The 23,608-nt window shown below is 42.9% G+C and overlaps 1 long non-coding RNA gene across 1 annotated transcript in view; it reads left to right on the top strand.

Moving 5' to 3' along the window:
• Nucleotides 1-4,872: 4,872 nt before the first annotated feature.
• LOC138579583 (uncharacterized) overlaps nt 4,873-23,608 on the top strand; it is a 163,097-nt gene continuing 144,361 nt past the window's right edge. Inside the window, exons 1-2 of the long non-coding RNA XR_011304083.1 lie at nt 4,873-4,915; nt 6,127-6,153. This is a non-coding gene — a long non-coding RNA (uncharacterized lncRNA). The remainder of the gene's footprint in view (nt 4,916-6,126; nt 6,154-23,608) is intronic.

The raw sequence follows: 23,608 nt of genomic DNA, 5'->3' as shown, positions 1-23,608 counted from the left end.
TCCTCTATTGTCAATGGGCCTCATTAGGACCCTGGCGGAGTGGGTTTCCGCCAGCGCTAATCGCGGCGGACCCGTCCGCCGTACTACGAGTTCCCTTAGCGCCATGGAGGTTTTCTCCGCCTGGTTTTACCAGGCGGAGAAAACCATGGTGCTACGGGACCTCGTTGTTAATTACGCCACCGTATTTTACGGTGGCGTAATTAACTCCTTCCCCACTCCCATTATACCCTATGGGGCAAGAATGGGAATGGGGAAGGGCAGAATGGGGATTGGGGATTTACCGCTCCGCCAAGGTCGGAATGGGGCGGTAAATCCGCCAACCCCCATGGCGCTATCGACGGCTTTCCGCCGTGCTTCGCGGTGCATTTAGCACCGCGAAATCCGCCAGGGTCCTAATGAGGCCCAATGTGTTTAAAACAAGGTCATAGGGCTTTTTAAGAGATTTAACGAATGTTACATTTAAATGCCAAGTCAAAAAAGAAATAAATGGACAAAAGCCGTAACAAGGACCACGCTCTTTAATGTATGATGCTACATTAGCAAAAAGGCATGGTCTACTTTGAGTCCAATTTCATAGTTTGGGCATCTTTAGACGTCAACAAGAAGACATAACACTGTGCTCTCAGTGTATCTACCTGCCTGCACACTTCTTAACTCATTCTAGCTGACATCACTTCTACCATGTGTTTTATAGGAACCAATTTATCAGATCACCGATGAACATTGGGCTCAATTATGTGCACTGAAGAATGCAACAGGTTGAGCAGTGGCAATTTCCCAACCTCCACATATCATAATCAGTCTGAGACATTAGAATAACATGGGACTGTGCTGCCATTTTCTCTGCTCTAAGGAGAGCCTCCTTCTCCTTGCCTCTGGGGTACCCAACCAAGAAACCTGATTCCTCTTAGGGTCATCCTGACCATGACAAGGCTTTCCTGTTGCATTATATTTATTTCTTACAGCAAACCTTTATTTTCCCCATGAATATTTCAGAAAGCGGGACCCCACATGTGGATCATCATACACTACATTCATCCCTAAAATGCCTTATTACTGATTGGGGTGGGGGTGGGGGGGATGGCCGAGCAAAAGGCTTGTGTTTGCCCACAGTCAGATACAAGAGAAAGGGCCTCATTACGAGTATGGAGGTAGCCATGGTGGTATTAGCTCCATGGCTGCCTCCATACCGGGCTCCAACACTGGGTTCCTGCAATGAGGAATTACCGGGTCATTCCGACATTGGAGGACATGGTAATTCCTCCTTGCAGGAACCCATCCCCATTCCCATGTGAGCCTCCATAGGGCTCAATGGGAATGGGTAGGGAGGTAATAACGGGTACATTATAAATGGCCCGTTATTAGCTCCCTCTTCCCCTTGCGGGACCCGGAAATGACGTATGGTTTTACAAGACGTCTGTTCCGGGTCCCGCAAATGGAACCTCATAATATGCACTCCCGTAATGAAGGGTGCCGGTCCCGTACCGTCACCCTTCATTATGGGAGGGCCAGGGTCGTAATGAGGCCCAAAGTCTGAAGTTTCACCTATAATAATTGCTCGACCAAAAGTTTCCAGGGACGCCACTCATTCTTTCCTATTGATTCATCAATAGTAGCCTGCAAATGTATCTGCGCCTGTTGTTAATGTCCACCCTCTTAAGGTGCTAAACCTCTGCAGTTCAGATAGTTCCATTGGCTAATGTCCCACTGCCCAACATAAGATCACAAGTGCAATGATGGTTCCGAAAAGGAACAGCAAGGTCCTGTTACTGACCAGGAAATCCCCACTGGCAGTCACCCTATAGTAAAGAGACATAATTCAGGTGATAATGATAAAAGAAATGACATGGAGTGGAGTGAATATGTCCTCTGAATTCTGCTTGCTTGCTTGGGTCACACAAGTTCCTTTTCAGTCTTCATTACAGGGAAGTAATGAAGACTAAAGAAGAACTAGCATTGTCCAGTGAACGACATTCAAGATAACATATCCAGTGACATTTTTCAAGAGCTTAACTGGAGATTTAGCATTTCGCCTTCTGAATAATCTGATTGGGTGAAGTCCAGCATCAGGGTGATCATTGCTAGCCACTATTCTGAGGGTACTTTTCTAGCCTTCAATGCAATACTGTCAATACATCAAACTATCAGGCAATTATACCAGCCATTTAAAACATGTTCTCTTTTCCATACATGCTAGGCGTCCAAACATTACCACTGATCAACTTTACCAAAACAAAGCTGCACCTGTTTCTAGATGGACACATTTACCCCATACTTGTACATATGAACACCAGACTCTCTCCAAGATCCCATCCTCGGCACCATGTTGATACAACGCAGCCTTGAACCATCCTACTCTTTAATTTGATGTATTTGCCAGTTTTTTACTTGTTCAATGTTTCTAATAAACTTTACTTTGTGGTGAAGATAATCTAATATATTCCTCGAAATGTGGACTTTCCAGTTTGAGATCGGTGTAATAATGACTTTCTGATCTCTAGCTTGTGCAATACGTTTTGTCTGCTACAAAAGAGCATTGCATGCACATATATTCCGTTTGTTCCTCTGAATGGTCCTACTTGTGAGTTTCAGTTATGCAGTGATAGTTATTTTCTAAAAAGTAGGATTTGTTTTGTTTCCTTATCCTATTGGCTGTATCTCTTCTAATCGTATTCTCTTTCCTATTTGTTTTTAGGAGGCAACCTGTGTAAGAACAACTTAAATTAACTTACCCTATCTACAGTTTCTGTAAATGTCTGTCTTTTCTTTTTTGTAAATTTGATTATTTTAGATGAGATTTGAATAGTGTATTGTGTTTATTATGAAAAGGCGTTATTTATTAGGCAATGGAACATGTCCTTCTGCTGGTTTCATCAAAATAACCACTTACTGCAAAAGCCTCTTGTGGTGCAGGAGTAACCAGGTTGTTAGAGGTGACCAGGAAAGAAAGGATTAATACATTCTGGCTGTTATGTGTGTTATGTTTAAAGTAGTCAAATTCAGTTGTAATTCATACTGGTTATTTCTTAAGTAGTCAAAAAAGAAACAATTATGAGGCTGGCAATCTGCAAATTCAGGAGATGTTATATCCTTACCAACACATAGTGGCAATAGCAACAGTGGTGGCTGGTGATTTTTTTAATTGGAGGGGTGTACATGTTTCCCTCAGATACATGGGAGCAACCTCACATAACGAGGGAGCCCAAGCAGACCCAGTGGGGCCTTTGGGTGTTCTCACCCTGAATACAACTGCAACATCAGAGGTGCCACTAATTTTAACAGTAAATGTGATTTTAGTGTGATTTGTTCCTCGAAGTCTGACTGTACCTGCCTTCTACACCACGGCACATGGCACATGCTGTTGGCAGGAAGCTTCATTTTGCTGTGTGTTGGGGCAAAGTTGGCAGTGTGATTGAAGGCAGAAGGAAGAGAAGGGAGAGGAAGACGATGAGTGTGATATGGGGAATTCCCCTTTGCTCATTGCTCACAGCCATTCCTGTGGCTGATATTTCAAATCAGATTTAAATTCTTATTAGGCACTTGAGTGTTTTGTTGAATCTGCTGCAATGTTTAACCTCTGTGTGTTCATGTTCATGCTGGAAGTAAAAGAACTGAAGCAGTCTAAGTCTGATTTGTGTATGTGTTAGTACTTCTCAAATTGCTTAAGGAGCCTCATGATGACAGTTATTCAAACAAAACAACACTTGGAAAAAAGTAATACGAACTTCCCTTTTCCAGCAAGGCAGACCACCATCCTCTATCTGTGCATGTGTGCCGAGAGGGGAAAGATCAGTTGTCCTTACCCGGACCTCAGCATCTAACCAGTGTCTCAGCACCTAACCAGTGAGTGTATGACTCTCTTGTGTGAGCAGGCTCACCCAGTCAGTGCAGAGGTCAGTTTAACAACATAGGCCCATTCAAGGTGCACAGTCCTCAGACAGGAGACTGCTGTGAACACTGTCCAGATCCATTAATGCCACCTCCACCATTAATCCACAGGTATACTTATGTCACTGTCTCCTCTACCTCTGGAACCATGATGGATGCCAGAGCGAAATACTCCATTGGGGATGAACACCTGAAGCGTCCAAACCTCCCAACATGTGCCACTATCCCTGATATTTCAGTGGGGTCTCGCTCAGAATGCAGTCTGCTTCAATAACTGGGGACATGTACCCCACAGGATCTCCAGCACTGACCCAATTTGCAGCCTGTGTGTCCCACCTACTCACACAGGGGCCATTCCATCATTCCTAATTTCACCAAAATCCAAAGCCATTAGGAGCCTTCAGACGCATGACATCTGGCTGAGGACTCTTGGTTTGTTGGGAAGACATGCCCAGCAAGCTTCCACCTCGAAGAGCTGAATGGAGGACAGCAGAAGAAACCTGAGGAAAATGGATAACTAATACACTTATGTCTCCTGGCAGGGGGCAAGGGAGGAGGACCCCAAAAAGGAATAGGTTTTAGTAGATATTCTGGGGGAAGGCAGGCTCCCTCCAAGACTAAGGAATCAATTGCGGTTGAGGGGATGTGGTACTAATAGATCTGAGAAAGATAATGAACAATCAAAGGAACTGAGTTTATGGTGTCTAGGTGATGTTTGGCATTCAGCAAACATTGTCCATTTGTAAATAGATATTGAAACAATGCGTGTTTGCACTAGGCTAATGCTTGCCTGTTTCAAAAATGTGCTGCAGTGCTGGAACCTGTGGGTAGTAGAGGACTGGATGGCTGTTTGAGGTTTAAGCAAGAAATCGAGTGGTCAAAAATATCTAATCCATAGAAGCAGTTGCTCTGTGTCTGCTCAAGTGCATCAATTTCACCAACACATTAGTTGCATTTGAAGCTCGTTTCTAATTAATGTTCTTCTTTCTTTTAGGCAAATACTGGAGAAGATAAATGTGCATCTATGGTAAATACAAAATAAAGTTGTCTACAATATAATGTGATACAAACGTATTCCTACTTTTTCAAGGGCTTTCTTGCTTCTTGTCCAGCATTTGGGTCACACCCATCTCGAAACCTAACTCGAATAAAATAAGAATAGACAATGGGCTGTTTTTGTTTGTGGTAGAAGTAGAAATTTGCAAATTATCTCCTTCTTAAAGGTAAACTATGGATTTCAGTGGGGTGGGGACAGGAGAGTAAAAGATGCGCTATCCAGCCCCTTACATAAATTAATAATTTGGGGATCCCATTTTTGATTTCGGGATGTGCATTAAAATTACCTGGCATACTCCTGTGTTTGCACAAATGTGCAAAGGTGGGTGCAGAAGGGCATATGAATGTGCACATCTTTTTTGGTGCAACCACATCTTACCGCTTGTGCCAAAAGCATTTTTGGGAATCTGAGCCCAATCTGATTGTATTCCCAGATGTGCAGTGTGCTACAGCCTTTGCGCTTAGCGACCATGAGGATGTAGCATTCGGGCATAACATTTGATTTGTGCGGCTGACCTGCATGCAGAATGGGCCAGATGTAAACTGTTGCAAACATCACAGTGGCTGATCCTCTAGAAAACAGAGAGACTCACACATTTGAAAAGTGGACCCTTATTTTTAATACATTTGTCAAGGCTGTTTTCTATTCATGGGCCACCCTTTGAACCTTCGGATCTACATGATATGCTTGAGAATATGTCTTTGATTTTTGAACACATTTTACTGAAAATCAATTCAGAGGGATACTGCCCCCAACCCATACCCACATCCCCTCACCTTAATTAATACCCAAACCCAACCACCAATTTGCATTGCAGAAAAATGTGTTGAAGACATTTCAATGCAATATGGTTCGAAGAAATGGGCTTGCAATGTAATGGTGGGATACTGGTGCCTCTGCCAAACGCACGCGATTCCCTTACAGTGTTTAATAGCTAACCAATGTTACACTTTTTAAGGTGTAATTGTGATTGATGTTGATAAGATGCCAATAAGCCATAATTGTATGATCATATGATGGTTGAACCTGTTAAAAGTGCACAAGTACTACAACGTAATTTACAGATATGGCATAATACGTATAATAACAGTTCAAACCTCTGGCAGCTCAGTTTCCTTCTGTTTGATTTTTTCTTTTCATATTTTTCAAGACAAATAATGACGCTCTGACTTTATTTTCAGATGGATTTCGAGCTAGTCGATATTCTGGTAAACACATTTTCTTTCCTTTTAATACTTCCATTGTTGTATTGTTCATTCTTTGTTACTATGACGAATTCTGCTTCATCCTGCTTCTTTTAACCTCATTCTATTCCAGCATACTGACGGTTGTGAAATGATTACAAGAACACAGTAGTCACTGTGGAAATTATAAGAAGCTAAGGAAATTGCACCATGCTCACATTCTTATTTTTTTTATTTTTTTATTTTTATATATGTGTTTCACATTTACATAGAAATGGGCATTGAGGGAAACTGCCATCTGCCGGGCTTCCCAACTGCATGTGCTTAAGTACTGCATGTGCTTAAGTTGAGCCTGAAGACTATGGGTGAAAGTGAAGCGTTGCTGTGAAAAATGTATGTGATGCGGTAGTTAATGTTGATTGGCACTGAAATGTAAAACAGGCCTAGAATTGGCTAAATGTAAAGATTGTCTCAATTGTAGTCCTTTGCTAATGAAGTGGACATTCATGGTTTTGGGATCCAGAATGTGACAAACATACCAATATTTTAAAATATTAAACTACTAGATTCATGATAAGTGTGACTAAGTCACAGTGTCAACCAACATTGCATATAGTCTGCGGTCCATCTGAGAGTAGGACTGACGGGACCAGCCCTGAACGATACGCACATCCTCTGAGACAGCAACTGGTTAGAAACTACCAGATCCCAAAGAAAAAGGGCACTCAAGACTGCACCTTACTTGATGCATCAGACTTAGAAATCCAACACTCAGAGCAGATTTGGGAGTGTCTGTTTGGGAATCGGGGAAGGCTTTGCTATGGAGAAAGACTAGCACACCAAGATAGATTCCTTGGTAATGTCAGCGTAATCAGATAGTCATTTGATTTTCAATGATGATAAAACATAGGAGATTTATTAGTGTGCTTGCAAGACAAACAAGCAGCATCCCACTCCTCAACCCCTTGCCTCCTGCCTAACCCAAACTACCCTCGAGACTTGTTTTTATAGGGGACTGACCGCCTTATCATCACATTTATGACAATATTTGTCGTAGGCCATTACTTTCCCTTTTTGGCTATAGCATTTAGAACATCACACAATGACACCTACCAGAAGAAAGAAAGAACAATATTAAAAATGCAGCTGTGGTAAGATAAGGTTGCTCAACGACTTCATCATTAACAAAGCATGACAGATCAGTGGGAGTAGACAACGTGGTTTTATAATGTACATAAAGCACCTTTTTATAATTACTAAACCTACCTCCACTACCTGAAGACTCTTTGTGATGTCTGTTATCTTTGTTATTATGGAACTATGTCTAATAGTTTCTTAAAGTTTCTAGTTACCAGCATATGCCATGTCCTTAAAATTGCAACCTGTAAATATACTGCCCTTTACTGCTCGCCAGAATACATGAAATTGTTGTGTTCCTTTTTGTAATATGAAGTGTAAGTCACCAGATGGGGTAGATACCAATTGTATGCACCTATACTCTCCCTGAAAAAACAACTTCCCATTTAAAGCAACAACTTCAACTCCACCATCCCAACATATCATGTTTCCCACTAACACACATTGTCCTCTTGTTAACTTACTGATACATTTCAACTGGGGTGGTTGTGAAGATAATAAGTTCCAATTGCAACCAATTCCTAACCGATGGGTCAGAAGTTGACCCTAGAGTACTGATTCAATGGGCCTCATTATGAGGCAGGCACTCCCGTAATGAAGGGTTACGGTACGGGACCGGTACCCTTCATTACGGATGCCCTATTACGAGGTTTCCTTTGCGGGACCTGGTAAGGATGCCTGGTAAAACCAAGAGTCCTTAGCGGGTCCCGCGAGGGTCCAGGGAGCTAATAATTATTATTAGCTCCCTCCCCATTCCCATTGAGCCCTATGGGGGCTGAAATGGGAATGGTGATGGGTTTTTCCAAGGAGGATTTACCGGGTCCTCCTAGGTTGGAATAGCCCGGTAAGTCCTCATTGGAGGAACCCGGTACTGGAACCCGGTATGGAGGCAGCCATGCCCTTATTAAGGGCATGGCTGCCTCGATACTCGTAATGAGGCCCAATATCTTGCTGGACGTCTGGCTTTCTGCACCTCCCACACATCTCAATGCATCATGCAGTCCCAGTTGCATTCAGCTCATGGACCTGGAATAATGTTGCCAGTAAGGGCTAATAAATATCACTTTCAATGGCATTGAACATGAATCCTTGGTATCCACAACTCCATCCACTATATTGCCATAGGACTCGCCACAGGCACAGTTCTTCTGATATATCTGAATCATTTCCCACTATTCTTGGCCAGCTGTTGTGCAGGATATCTCCACAGATGCTGAGGAGCTCAGAGTTCACAAAGTATTGTACTTCTTGAAAGGCAAGGTCCAACTGAAGCATCCGCACAGAGGAATCCCCTCCTTTCATCAGCTATATTATAACATATCATTTGACCTGCTGAGAGTTTTAATAACCTTTAGTTCACCAGTATTGGTGTGTTTATGGGCTTTTTTAATATGTCCAAATGACCGTCCAAAAATTATCCCTCATACATACCCCAAGTCACAAGAGCAGCATTGGCCCCCATCCCATGCCCGATCCGCTACTTCCCTTTTTCTTCTCCCCTGGAAACTCCGCTTCAGCTGTTTCAGCTGGATGTATGTCAAAATATCGTAGACAAAAACCTTTTTATTTGTCCTGTGCATTGTTTCTTGTTTGCAGGGGACACCCCTGCAGCCCCTGAACTTGACAATACCTAAGTAGCAGTGTGGGGGTCAACCCTGCAACCCCTGCTTGCCTCCCTCTGCATTTTCGGATTCAGTATCTTATGCCTATGAAGAATGCAGCTAAATCGTATCTACAACGTTTTAGATACAATCTTTTCGATCAATACCGTTTCAGCTTTATGCTGGCACCCAGTTGGTTTAGTCTAATCACGAGCCCTTCAGTGCAGCTAGGAAACTGTGTGGTGACATGAAATGCAGACAAAGAAAGAGTACAAACCAATTTGGCAATGGAGGTATTTAACACAACATACTGCAAAACCTGGCCTATCTACCACAATTGTTGTGCCATGTACTGACAGCTGATACACCTGCCTGCTGTAAGGTCTGAGCAGCATTAGCAGTATTAACATGTATGCTCTATTTTCTTGCTGAGTGTAATACTGACATATAGCGTGAGTCACATTAGAGCATACTTTTACCATCTCAGTGTTATTATCTGGAAAAAAGAAAATTTAGCGCAGGTTTTATCGTCCTTTCCAAGAACCGCACTTTGCCCTTCTGTGCTACACTTTCCCGGCACAACCACTCCATGACAGACTGCAGATAAGTCTACTATATCAAAACAGTCACTCTCATTAGATTTCTGCATCCTCACCCGCCCAGAACCACTGAAGGCACGTCATATGAAAGGCGTATGATGGTCTTCAATATCTGTTATTTTCCACACCTAAAGTGCAAAACAGAACCACAATAGTATATTAGATAAGAAACATGAAAAGGCTAATGGTAGATTCTGGTTGGTTCAGCAGTATTAGTATAAGTTAAAACATTTCCCTTTGGAGCTTTTGGAGTTATGGTCTTATGATGTTCTACCAGAGCCCAAATGTAGTTCTCATTGGACAACCAACTCGGGAGAGCTTCACAAGGAAAAGGTAGCTGCCATTCTTCACACTCAGCTTGTTTCAGTAGGAGCCCCCAATATCACATCAACCTCATACTCCCAACTGCCTAAAAACCTGCAGTTTCCCCTTTGACAATAATCAAACTATACATGGAAAACCCGAGTCCACCCTTAAAATCTGGTGGCCAATACAGATGTGTCAATGGGGCACGTGGAGAGGGAGCGAGGGGGCACAGAGCGGGTGGCTGATGCTGATGAGACAGCGGCGTAGTGGCGTAAGAGAAGTCGCTAGGCAAACCAGAGGCATCCAGAGGAAGATAGAGCGCACAGTGTGATATAAGTGCATAGAGGCATTGTGGCGCACATGCACAGAGGGAGGGAAGGGCAGGCCCCACAAGTAATACACAAGGACAGATCATTCTGACTCAGTGGGGTGGAGGTGGGGACACAGAGAGACGTGTTTGGTGAATGAGTGAGTGACTTAGTGATAGAGTGGCACTACAGGAACACAGACCTCTTGCAATCGAGGGGAGGGAGAATAACAACTGGCTCAAATTTGGAAACAAGCTTTATCCCAGTGCAATGGGCAAATAAAATGGCAACAGGGGCAGCAGAGACCAGTTCAGAATGCAAGGAATAAATGCAACAAGATCAAGCCAACACTGGGTCATGTCGAGAATATGTTGTGTGAACGCGTTCATTATATTCAATGTGCATTGGTTTCACAGGATAGGCCACACGGATAACTTCTCTCCAGCAGGTCTCATTAGTGCATGCTGAAATGCAGGCCTGCACAATGAGAAACCGAGGGTTACATGGATAGAAAAACTCACGTCCTCATTGTGCTGCGCCTGCCCCACATCCAACCTCGGATCAGTGGCGTAGCACGAAATATATACTATACCAGCACATCAGATGCTTTGTATAACTTTTCTGCATTGGAAAATATGGACCTGAGACTAATGACTATCTAAGAACAGCCTTTCATAGTTAGGATGTAATTGCCATGTGTAATGTTGTTTTTAAAATGCTTTTGTAGAATCAGTCGTTTTATATATGGGGTAACCTATCGCAGTACCTGTGTGCTCCTGGCAGTTATGGTGTTGATTAATTTCTGGCCTTCTGAATTATGACAATGATATCCTTCTATCCAAAATTCGGAATGTTGAGGACACTGCCTTGGGATACTTTATTAAACCAGATAAAGCATTTATACTACTGCTAAATGACCAATCTCTCTTTTGATGGAGGAGGCACTTTCTTCATGCATGTTCTGGCCATAAGCTTCCTGATCATCCCTGATCTTTAAAAACACTTTTTGTAAACCTTCGTGTGCTTTTGCCTTTTAGTAAAGACTCGGTATACAGATTTATTTTCATGCTCTTTAATTAGGTTTCTTAAGCTCTTACTGCTACCCCACGTGATAGAGCCATTGCAGGCAATTATATTATATGCAATGTACAGCCTGAAACACCCTGTTACCATTATGTACAAAGTAAACATCATATGGGAAGAGACTGGCATTGCGTGCCAAGTACACATCTGCAGCCTAACATGCTGAAGTAGTGCCAGTGTCTGTGGAAGAAGAGACACAGTAACAAAGGGCAAATAATGTATACGATTTTAAGAAATATCAAAGTTTGATAAAAAATCCTCAAAATCAAAAGAAAGTTATGGATTGGTCACATGATGTGGTAAAAACTACAATGTGTTTCGCATGTTATCAGAGAACACATGAGCCCTTCCCAGTGAGACCAATCACGTTAGTTCCTTCGATGTCCCTCCGCCTTTTGCATGCATTCCTCAGCCTCCCGAACGCTTGCGTGATGTAATGCATCTGCCTGGAAAACCAGCACTGGCGCTCGCACTCAGCATCTGCTGCACGCATGTCCCCTGATTCACTAAGGTGAAGGGACAGGTTGCACGCGGCTTGCAGCAGCCTCCCCTCCATGCATATGCAAGTATCACGTGAACCCCCAACTCTCAGATACGCATTGATAGCTCTCCACCTACGTGGGTGGAGTGACAGGCTTAACATTATGGTGGAAATGGAAAATAAAAAGAAATGCTCATGCCAGGCAAGAGGCTTTCTTCTTGAAGTACAGAATGCAGCCAGAGGTGTGTGAAGATTCATGTCTGCCTTATTCTTCCCCTTAGCTTGCAACCTGGCAAGCTCAGGGGATTGGTACTGCAAAGGGAGAGCCCCCGGGAGAGCCATTCCCATTGTGAATCAGAGATATGCTCTGGGATATGCTTGCCCCCCATGCTCTCGTGACACAGATTCTGTGGGTGCAATGAAACAGCGTGCAGAAAGGAACTTGCGCAGTTCCTCTTTTGAGAATCCATCTGCTCACTGACTGCATTGTTTTTCTTCACTTTGTGTGCACTTGGCACATGCAATATTTGTGGATGTGCCCCTATGTGTGGCAAATCTGTGATGAAGAACTGAAAGATTTTGTCTGAAAACTTGTCATAAGGGATTGGCCACGAAAATGTTGCTTCACATGGATTGTTGAAACTTGGCAATGGACAGCCGCAACCCTACCCTTCCTACAAGGTGATGGAGACATACCGCCCCATTCCAAGGTGAGTGGGGCGGTAAATCCCCATTTCCCATTTACCCTTCCCCATTCCCATTTTTGTCCCATAGGGCATAATGGGAGCGGGATGGCGCTAATTACGCCACCGTAAATTACGGTGGCGTAATTAGCACCAAGGCGGTTTAGCGCCATGGATTTTAACGGCTGCTAAAAGCAGCCGTTCAAATTGGAATCAGGCGTTAATGGTTAACGACGGCGTTAACCCTTAACGCCTGAGTTGTAATGAGGCCCATTCTGTTGATAACAGCAAAATGAGAGGAGATACCGAGGCAGGACATCCTACCTGCCACAAAGAATATTGTAAGACTTGAGTGTTCTAGGGTGTCATAGAAGTGCTTACAAAAATCCCAGCTATTTTTCACTTGATTTGGTGGAAAAGAGGTGTGATCATGAAAGAGCAGGCCTAGTCTGCAAACCAACAGACCAGGCCATGAACGGGCAGTCTACATTAACAGTGATATCCAACCCAGTGCCACGTTGTGCCGTGAAACACTGCTTTCCAATTACACACTCAGTGGCCTAGGTGTTTTCATTTGAAATAAATCCATGCATTTCCATCCTGTCTTTGTGTGCAGTTTAAAATGGCTCCCGTTTAACAAAATCTCTGCACAGAACTTTTCATTAGTGTGTTCTCTGGTGCCTGCTAAGGCTATTTTTATTACCTGACTGACGCACTGCTTGCAAGTGTACGGTTCCTCTCCTGTGTGTACTCGCTGGTGCGCGGTCATATGATTAAGATGATTGGTAGGCACTGAACAAAGCGAAAATGAGGGTCGGACTTGGAATTTAGTGGGAGACAGATAAAGACTGTAGCTCACCAGGCTCCGATCTGGACAAGCACAGCAGCAAGGCATCACCGAAGAAGAAAGCGGGGGTCAGTAGGAGACAGGCTAGAGAGCCAGAGGGGGTTGGTCGGGCCGTGCTGCACTATATAGTGAGTGGCACAGGGAAACTCAAGGGGAAATATACTAGCCTACTTACTTACCTATGAGTCCTCCACTGGTGAAACCTCGGCTGGTGAGTGCTCACCATGGGTTTCCCATCTGCTAGTCTCTGATAGGGCAGGCAGCCTGATGTATTATTTTCTTTCCAGGCACCGCCCAGGCATTGCCTGCAACAAAGAAAGGCCCTGGCAGCGGGTAGCAGTGATGACTGGTTCGGCTCATCTCTGCCTCTGATGCCTATCCTTGGTGCCAAGGTGCGGCTCAGTCTCAGTCAGGGCTCGTTCACACTGTGCAGGATTGTCTTTTGCTGCACATGCGCACACTATGCAGGCGTGCAGCACACGCATGCTCAGCAAATGTGCAAGGCAGGAGGCAGCCCTGCCTAGCTGACCCTGCTCAGCTGTTGCCTATGTCCAACTTCCGCCACACGGACACGGACGTTGTGAGTGGTTGTGCGTTGGCCAGCAGTGTGAGCAGTAGACACAGGTACTGCACAACATCACAATCATCGAGGCACCCTCCTGACCAACACCGGCCAGCCCTGGTTGCTGCACAGAGCAGCCACTCACAGGGAGCAGCAATGTTGCTGGAGGGTGGCCGCACCCCTCTGTTCGACACCTTTGTGTGGGGTCCTCCCCGCACTGTGGTGGCTGCGGGGGGGCCCGCTACACCACTGCCCCCATGTCCATGGCAGCAATGCTAAGTAAGGAAGACATGCCTCTAAAATCACTCGGCAGAAGTGCTGTCAAAATTCAGCTCATTAGTTGTACCAGGCTTTTGCAGGTTTAGCCATCTGCAGGGACTACATGGCAATGGGGAATTACACTTTCTGCCACCTAATATCCTGGGCCGCAGGGGCTTGTAGTGTCCCGGTGGCACTGGGATGTCAGGTGGCCAAATTGGTGTTACGCATTTGGCGGCAACCTGCCGGTAGCACCGCGGGGTTACCGCTGAACTCGTAATGGTGCCCATTGTAAGGCTGACACCTCCATCGTGCTGAGAAAGACCCCCAGGCTGTTATACACTTTCTTAGATCTGCAACTGGGTGTGGATATCCTTTACTTTTGGGCATGTGACTTTACACTTTTGACAACACATCCTGGATGTGTTTGCGGAATTGTATCACAGATAATGAATGATAGGTTAACTGATTACATCAGACAGTGTTCTCCCGTGGGATGTGCTGGAGGTATTATTTTGATTTGCAACAGCATTCCTCCAAATTGACCATAATTTAAATATAATTGTAGACACTGCATAAGTAACTACATCACTGTTGCTTAACTTGCACAGCACAATTGCATGTGCTACTTGGCATACACCAGATTGTAGCAACATAGGTGTTACATATGCTCGCCAGTACACTGGGCAAAAAAACAAGAAATGCCCCACACTCTCCTTATGCATCGAACAATCTGAGCAGGTGTTGTTATTACTTATTTGCCAAGAATTTTCAAGGTCTGCTAAAGGTAATGTGCCAAAACGGAATCTCATATTCAGTGAGCGTGCAAAGTGTGGGCTTATCTGGTCTACGTAGCTTTCCTATCGCCAATCTTGTTTTATTGACCAGTATGCTGCAAATTGGCTCGAATTAATCGTGTCACTACTATCTGCTCCTTTTTTAATAAGGCACAGCCCTTTTTAATCTCCAATTTTTAGTTGCCTGCAACACTCCCTGTATGGCACTGAATCTCATCTAGGCTTATCTCTATCAGTTTTGCCTTGATGTGTTACCACGGTAATGATTTCCCCCTGCTTGTGATAACATATAAATCAGGGCTGCTTTATATTCTTCTTTGTGAGGGGATGCCCACAAACACACCCAGTACATTAATGGTCTTAGTGTAATGGTACCAGCAACTTGTTCAATGTTTATTTCTAAATGCAACATTTTATTTAATGTGGATTGTGGTGGGTTCAACAATTTATTCTCAATTACAGACAATCAAGTTGTGTGTGTGAAGCCCCAGATTTCAGCTCCATATGTTGCAGATCCCTTCGTTTAAATATTGTGCATATTGAGGGCTGGCGTGAGTGCACCATTTCCATAAGTGTTTGCAAATTTGTCCTCTGTAGGATAAAAGTTGATTTATCAATCTGTTCAATCCAACTCACCCTGCGCATACATCGGATACCCAGGTAGTCATAGCTGCTAACCTGTTTGATTGTTTGCCCTTCTAATTCAAGATGTAATCTTCATGGCTTTTTAATTGTTGGATGGAATATCAAAGACTTTGATTTGCTAAAATTGATTGTGAGGCCATAAAGTTTGAAGACTTCATGAAACCTATTTTAAGACATAATGGATTCAATGAGAGTTGGGTAAGACCCAAAAATCAATAATACAAATAATCCAAATAAGTCAATGAAGTGCACGGGAGCAAGAAAAACAAAAGTTTATTACAGGGAAACACGGCTGGGAATAATTGGAAAGAATTTGTGAATGAACACTACACAATTGTGGTGGTTTATAGTAGAAAGTAGAGTGACATCACAAAACATTGTTCCAGAATACTTTGAGAATATTGTTCGCTGATTGGTCAATTTAGATTGCTCTATAGGGGAATATATACAATGTCTATCCCTTTTGCCCTATCTTATCCCTCGTGACCATTCTGTTAGCTACCTCATAATAGTAACTTCATGTTGGTACCATTTTAGCTTCCCAGACTTATGATTCGATAATCAACATTTTATTATTGGTGGAGCTCCTTTGGCCTTTTCTGTGATGAACCGCTTCAGTCAGTGTTGACCAATGGAATTGTGTGGCATGAACATTGTGGCAACATTTGTATTTTTTGCATCCTGTTCTTTTGAGAATTGAACGTTGGCAGCATGTTACCGTTTTCGCTCTTCAAGCTGTGTTAATCAACAGAATATTATTGCAAGCTCTGATTGGAAACATGTAACTTCTCTCTTTCCTTTGCCATGGTTTATGTGCATGACCTCATGTAATGTGCACCTAGGACCTTTGCTCTGGGCCCCTGCACCTGTTCGGATTGTGTGTGTTTTTACTACTATATGGTTATGTGGTCTGGTGAATAAAATTATTTCTGTAACTCATTGATGTGTCCCAATCGATGTACACCATTTATTGCACTTTCAGTGTTGAGTTATGGCCTTTGACCTTTCCTTAGTCCTATATACTGAGTTCTCATGGGCTGGGAGCTTACATTATCCAGTGTATGTGTCTCTACTCCTTAGCAAATGTTTTCCTACAGGGGGCATGTGCCTCTTCTGTTTGAATGACTCTGTCCCGTGTGTGTCTCTGCTTGTAGTCTTGTTTTCACCAGGGCTGTGACCTTGTGTTTGATAGTGTTAAGAGCAGGGGTGGAACCCTTATTGGTTATTTGTTTCACTTGCTGAATTTGTGGGATTGAACATTATCATTCGCAACTAATCCCCACACAGCATTCTATCCCTTGCCCTAGCGGACCCTGGTTCTGGTAGCTAGATCTAATTAAGTAATATCTTGCTCAAAGCTCTTGGCTAAATCTGTCAGTCAATAAGTCAGTTTGGCTTTATTTCGATCAGTAAATCAGAAAAGCAACAACAGGCAAAAGAACATTTTTAAATCACAACGGCTAGCAGAAACACCCTTAATACATCACCTTAAACATTTACATGAAATTTGTCATAAAATGTAACCCTTCAATACTCATAATTTTTTTTTTTTATTTATTGTTAAAATATCGTAGCTATGAGCTGAGATTGCCAAGTATGGGGGTATTAATATTAAACACACAATTTAATTATGGACTTCCCTTTGTTTCCTTCATATATTTACTTAGCTCTAAATTAAATAGTGCCTCAACCACAAATAGGGCAACATCATTATACAATTAATCTTCAGATTGTAAGCAGTTTTTAAATAGCGTTTAGCTACAAAATCGAAAGCGTACATGAGAATATCAGAATCAGTAATAGTGAGAACAAATACAATCATACATACTCAGAAACAGGAAGAACTAGTGCACAGATAGAACACTCATTTTACACCCCTAGTTGGAGTGAGATCTGATCCTCCAGGCACTCGTCGGACAGTACACAACCGCATGCACTGCCAGTTCATCCCTTGAATTAACACACACAGCTAGAGCATCTTTTACAGTTGTTAATGATCTATTTTTAAATAGTGGCATAAGATAGCTCTTTCTGATCTTAAAATAAAGTGGACGAAATAGGAGGAAGTGCATTATGTTTTCAGTCATATTTCACGTAAAGGGCATTTGCATGGATGATCATAATTCATTTTTTGTGCAATAGTTCAGCCAGGGGTAATTGAACACTCTCATTCGTAGCCAATCTCTATGCAGCATTCTACCCTTTCTACCCATTCTACCCTTTCCTCTTGCAGAACCTGGTTCCGGTAGCAACATCTAATTAAGTCATGTTCCCTTTTGTTATGCCAGGGAAAGCGTTTTGCATCCTACATCTAACCAATCACTCCACAACGTCATATCTTGCTCAAGGCTTCTGCCATATCAGCACATTCCTCATGCGCTGGCTTGAACTAACTGCATTTTGATGTGTAAATCTATCTCTGCTGTTTTGAGGCCTACTATTGAAATGCCCATGTGCTACCTTCCATTTTGAGGCAGGTTACATTTAGATACCTATGATGCGTTAATGTGTGCATCGGCCATGCTAGGCAAACACTTCACAAAAGTGCCGGCACCGTTAATAATAATGCCAACGCTTTTGTGTCCCCACTCCCATATGGGAATGGGGACTTACAATTTACTGACACCTGACTTCCTGGGCCGCCGGACTTGCAATGAGCTGGTGGCACTGGGAAGTCAGGTGGCAGTAAATTATTACAAGTCTGGCGGCAACCCGCAGGTGTCACCGGCAGGGTTACCGCCAGACTCGTAATAAAGCCAAATTGTCTCTATGACCTTAGGCCACACACTGCTCTCAAGCCTGTCCATCTGCCAGTTTCATAAGGAAACAAAGTATCTCTTAAGCATTCACTGTTCCTTAGATCCATCAGATCCTCTCAGAAGCTGCATTTGAGTTGGAGGAGGTGTTGCCTCTTCCAAGTGCATGGAGCATAAATGCCTCCACTTGAGAATGTTGTCTGTCCATAGCACTGACTTGGGTTTCAAACTCACAGTGTGTCACAGTCAGAGTTACTGAGCAGGCTGATTTCTTTCCAGCTTTCAAATGCACAATTCCCACGCTTCTATACTCTTACATGTCACTGAGAGATCCAGTTGCAGGCAGCCCTTGATCACCCCATAGTTACCACAAAAACAGGTAGAGAAATGATTTGCTGGGTCCCATATACCCTAGACAGGGACAATTATTGACAATACACACAATCAAATTCGATCCAATAGACCTGTTGGAACACGTGTGGATGCCTTTCATTTCTGACCCACCCTCAGGGTATCTCCTTTATTGCATCTTGCAAAGTCTTCATAATACAAGGAACTTGGATAATTAATCTTTCACTCTTGATGGCTATACCATTTTGCATCGATCTGGCCACCTGGGGAATTAGGGGTTGGCCAGCTGGTGGCCTTGCCTTAGGAGCCCAAGCTGCCTTTGAGCTAAAACCCTTTTGTCATAACTCCACTTCCCCTCATATCTTGTCTGCTATTCTTTCTGAGCCCCACTCATCCTTGCCCCAGATGCTGATCATTAACATTTATAATACTCCAGGATGATTGACTGTTCTATTCAGCACTCTATTGACAGTATTCTTTACATTTGATCCGAACTATGCCTGAATGTCAGTACTATAGTGGCAGGTGATTTAAAAACCTCTTCCTTACATCTGTTTATCTCACCTTCTCCAGATGATTCTAACCAAGAATCGTGTTGGACAACAAAAGTTCCACTAGCGAGCGGTAGGAAGGATTCTGGGCTGGGTCGATCTTTTTAACACACACAACCTACTGTGCCTGAATCATAAACCAAAACATATACGTATGTCTTTTTCCACTTGGACAAATGGGAAAACTTCATCTTGCTTGGATTATGTTTTTGTAGACAGGAATTTCTGGGAATCTTGTGGCAACTTGTTCATCACATTTACCTCCCTCAGTGACTACACTTCATTTTCTTGGAACCTCCAACTTCCCTCCAGTTGTATCCCTTATGTTAACTCTAATATTACCATAAACCCCCAGGGGAATCGTATCATCCGGAGCAATAAGAATGTTTCAAACATCACTAATGTTGTGTGCACAAATCAAATACCCCTCCTACTTTGGCTGGGGCAGCATGATTGGAACCTCCCCTTTTTGATGCAACTACTGAGAAAGCCGTTGCACCTAGACTACTGTATATAGTTGGTCAATCACACAAGCATGCCCTATTCGACATAGCAATCCAACAGGCCAAGAAGGCCCAACGTAAGAATTGTACTAGTATTAGCCGCAATCCCCATTATCCACCGATTCAGAAAAAAGAAACTCATCACGCATGAACAAACATTATATAAGAACTGGCTAAGAAGCCGTACATTCTCCATTACCAATGCCGAAAGGAAATTTCTGTTTGGCTTCCTTCGGAGCAATGATAATAAGAAATTCTGGTCTATGGCCAGAACCTTCATTAATGAGCAGGCCTTACAAGAATTCAATCCAATCGGAGAATCACAGTGGATTTTGGCTATTTCTGAGCTTTACCATAATTCCTCCATTCCCCCAATGAAGAAAAGCTCTTATGCACCCTCTGCCTCCTTTTTGTCTGGCTTTGAAAGCAATGACTTCATTTCCATAATCCAAGCATTTAAACATTCCTGCGCTCCTGTCCCTGACTATCTGGCAAGTGTTGTGATGAAAGGAAAGGACATTTTGGGCTTCTGTGTTGGAGCATCTTTTTCACAACATCATAACCAGTGGCTGGATACCCAAGAACTGATGGAAAGCTATCCTAATTCACATTTTTAAAATGGGAAATCGTGCATACCGTCATGATTATAGATATTTGGCAATGCTTGATACTAGCCAGAAAATATTCCAGGCCATTCCTGTAAAAGTCCTCTAGTTGGGCCTCTGATAAAGAAATGCTCTCCCCTTTCCAAACAGGCTTACGTAAAGGGCACAATACCTTACACAATCTTTGCATCCTTTACTTTGCTATGGTGATATGTAAGAGCAAAGCAAAGCAAAGAGTAAACTCTATCTCTCCTTCATAGACTTTACAAAGGCATTTGATACAGTTTCTCGCTTCTATTCTGGAAGAAACTAATCGATTGGGGTATAGATCCCTCATTATTATTTTATATTACTGCCCTATATACCGATACAGTGGCTGTTGTGTGTACCAATCGGGAGGGGGCTATTACACAGGAAATCCTGTTTAACATTGGCTTGAAACAGGGGTGCTCGTTAGCCCCCTTTCTCTATAACCTGTAGGTGGCTGACATGGGTATTGAAATCAACTGTGCTCATAACCCCCCATATTGGCAGCACTGCGGTTCCATGGCTCGGATATGCCGACAACACCATCCTTTTTGATCAAACTTCCATCAGACTGTAGCACTCATTCGATGCTCTGTCCTCCTATGCCACCATAAACCATCTTAAAGTTAATGTTGCAAAAACGAAAATTCTAATTATTGGTGGCAAGTTGAAAGTATACAAATACCGTTGGACATTAAATGGAGCCCATTTGGAAAGGGTGGATAGATATATCTACCTAGGTACACCAATTGGCCCATCACCTTCAGCTGATGGTGATTTTATTTGACCAAAACATTTCAAGATACAGCTCATTAGTATAAAGGGGGGTCATGACATTGAATATTCGACTTGAATTTATCATAGGAGCATTCTCCCAAGGCTTCTTTACAGCTTTGCAGTATTACCTGAATCCAAATTGACCTGGGTGGCTAGACTAGGAGTCAAGCTCTTACGTTCGATTTTGGGAGTATCCTGCTGTGTGACCGTTGAGGCCCTCCAGAGTGAATTGTGGGTTCCATCTGTCCGATCACTGTGGCTTCAACAATGTTGTAGTCTTTTTCTTAACATCCTGGGCCTGCCCCCCGCAGCGTGAAACATTAATGGGCATAATGGCAACACAATATTCTCAGGAGTGCACCAACATCTTTTTAGCAGAACTACATTCCACTGCACTCACTCACTTTAGCAACATCAATGTGGAGTTGGAGGACTTGATATCACTGCCCAATTTTGGAGTAATTTTAAAGAATAAAATGAGAGATCTAGACAAGATGGCCAACCTTGATTATTTAGTGAAAAAGAAATTGCTACCTATAGTACACAGGCTTTGAAACGCAATTGTCCAAGAACATATATGACCGAATTATGCTCCTCACAAATTTGCCAATTTATCATATATTAACCTATTAACATTCTACCGACCTTGAGAGCACACTGGCAGATGGACAAACCTACCTCGTGAGGAGCGGACTTGTTGTCTTTGTAATTAAACCATGGAAGCAGCACGCCACCTCCACACCATATGCGCCAGATTAACGACATATTATCTAAAGAGCTAATCCAGTTGTATTATATTATATCAATTTTATAGAAACAGAACAATTCTGGAGCAACATCTTCAGGTTAAATCCGTTGTAATATCAGAAGGTGATTTTCATGTCTGGGAATCCACACTCAACTTAGTCCCCTCACCTGATGAATTTTATGGAGGATTTAGAGAGATTAAATGCATTTAATTTGTATTTCTGACTTGTCACAGTTCTTAATCTGCTTGGTTTTAAATTCTTAATCAATTTTCGTGTCTACTTATAAATGTAGCCACTCTGAATATTAACCTATTTTTAACCTATGTTAGTTCTTGTAATTTATCTGTCTTAATCTATTTGGTAGCAGACATTCTGTACTGTGATTTTCTTATGTGCTAAAGGTTTGTATGAATATAACCAAGGCACAGTAAACAAAACAAATAGCACTGACTTATCCATGATCTGCTGCTGAATTTGAAGATCCGGATGCTTTGCTTTCGAAAGCAACAATATCTTGACATAGTCTACTGGAATATGGTTCATATTTGGTTTAATGACGGCCATGTGTTATACACAAGCTATAGAGGAGCTTCCACTGCGGTCAGAAACAATAATGCCAGCAGCACAAAAAACATGTTTTGACTGTAAAGTTGCTGCAGGCAGCTGACGCTGTCAATGGCTACACATACAAATTCTGCTGTCTTTAAAGAAAGCTAGGAGAAAGAATAGTGCAGTGGGTCATTGACCATGCCACGCTGGTTTGTGCCCCTCAAATATGCATCCTGAGTAGTCGTAAGCCCACTACCAGTACCTGTTGCTCTTCCAGTGCAAGATACATTGACATGTGCAGGATCACCAAGCAAGTCCATGTGACAGGGTTGTATGTGTAAGAGTTGGACACCCTTCATCTTGCGCCCCTGCCCCTGACACAGATGTGGTGCAGAAGGGACTTTCTTACTAGCTGTTGAGAATATTCAGTTGCTGTTTCTTTTGCTTGTTCGTCAAGCCTTTACTATGTAAGCAAACACTCTTGCAAATATCTATCTGGTGCAGTTTGTCACCTTCCAAACAATATTTTATGTATGTGTTGTCCTACAGCACATTGCCTGGCATGCAGTCAATTTAACATTGTACCGGGGGTCAAGGAATGACACAAAAATATACTTAATGTTTTCTTTCATGCATTTTCTAAATGTTCAATCCAAAAGAGTGCCGGAAATTCTTTCACCAGATGCACAAGTCTGATGCTCACAGGTTCAGGTTAATTTTGAGCAAGTGGATTAATGGGCGCATCTCACTCAGTGATACAGAGCTTTGGCTCACACATTGTTTGGCTTTCACAATGAGCTTTAGCAAACATCAGGCATTGAGCTTGAGCTCCACTGGGTCAGGGTGAAAAAGGGCAGATACAATGCTGGACTGTTAAGGTAGTTGTAGTCACTCACAGCATTGCTCACACATCTGGTCAAACGTATGCAATTTTGAATTCCAACATGTTGGAATAGACATGTGAACTAGTGGCGTACATGTTTGTGATGCTCTTGTCACAAACTCAAATCATTATTTGTGCTGTATGACTGACTGAGATGTGAGAAGATCGTGTGTGCTATAACAAGCATATCATGGACAGGGGAGCAATCATTGACAAAACGTGGCACCACAATGTGGAGAACAAATGCAAAGCATCGCACATGCATTGTGTTGCCAAGCCTTGGTGGAGTTGTGACATGGGAGCCAAATGTCTTCTGCCACAAAGCTCAATATTAGATACATAGTAGTTAGCCGCTCTGACACTGACGCAAATAGGATTTCGCTTCACAGAAGTACAAGGATGAGTAATGGTAAAACGGCCC

This window comes from Ambystoma mexicanum, chromosome 3p (assembly GCF_040938575.1).
Source record: "Ambystoma mexicanum isolate Mex_15411 chromosome 3p, UKY_AmexF1_1, whole genome shotgun sequence".
In the NCBI taxonomy this organism is placed as follows: Eukaryota; Metazoa; Chordata; class Amphibia; order Caudata; family Ambystomatidae; genus Ambystoma; species Ambystoma mexicanum.
Note: the sequence above shows the minus strand (reverse complement) of the source record. Positions and strands in the feature narration are given on the sequence as shown.